A 988-nucleotide genomic window follows, 5' to 3' on the forward strand; every position below is an offset into this window, starting at 1 on the left:
AATCCTGGAGTTCCAATGTCAGTGCCCTCCACCGGCCGACAAGAACAAAACCGACCCGAAGAACTTGGGCAAAAGCCCCGATCCTGTGTATCAATCCGTGAATCCGTGAACTCCTTACTATATTTTGAATATCTAGCGCTATGCTTCAGCGACCAGTTAACATTTGCCTTCTGAGTTTCATCCATTTCCTTCCCATTAATGAACGTAAAGTGATGAGGTTAATCAAATACCACGAATTTTATTGCTCTGGATTGCTTCTGGTGCCCCATCGATTCATAGCTGCCGTGCGACTCAGAGGAGAATGGCTGACCGCTGATCCCAAATTTTCCACCAATCAGACATCGCCGTGATGCTATCCCCGGCCGGCGACCCAAGACCTGGCTGATTGCAGACCGGAGAGATACATTGGTGGCTCCAACGTTTAATTATAAGTGTTTAGGTAGTTTTGGTGTAGGATTCTGCGTAAACTTTATTTTAAAGTTTAATCGAAGAGTGACAGGTAGAAAGCAGAAGTTCCACCACAGACAACAATCACCAACGTCACCAACGCTTATTTGAGCACCCCACCAGTAATGGTGGGGGAATTCGGAATAAAGATGTGGTGAAGACGACCCACAATCTTGGGATCCCTTGACTTCAAATGTGTGATCGATTCTGTTGATGCGTCAGGGTTGTTCACCACATTCGCTCAACAGGGGTTACGTCAGAAATCTCTGAACCTAATCCGTTCCGGTATTCTGGACGTGTGAGAGTGTATCACGGATTCACGGATTGATACACAGGATCGGGACTTTTGAACAAGTTTTTCGGGTCGGCTTTGTTCTTGTCGGCCGGTCGTTCACCTGAAAGGCACAAGTGAAAAAAGGGTGTAGCACTGCTCTTTATGTTCTCAGCGCGGGGCAGTATGTTCGCCAGCGCGAGGATTCGCATAAATAACTGTCTAATAGTGCTTTAAATTGGGTTCGAGAAGGAGCGTGTACAACCGTCG

This window comes from Opisthorchis viverrini (assembly GCF_000715545.1).
Source record: "Opisthorchis viverrini unplaced genomic scaffold opera_v5_257, whole genome shotgun sequence".
In the NCBI taxonomy this organism is placed as follows: domain Eukaryota; kingdom Metazoa; phylum Platyhelminthes; class Trematoda; order Opisthorchiida; family Opisthorchiidae; genus Opisthorchis; species Opisthorchis viverrini.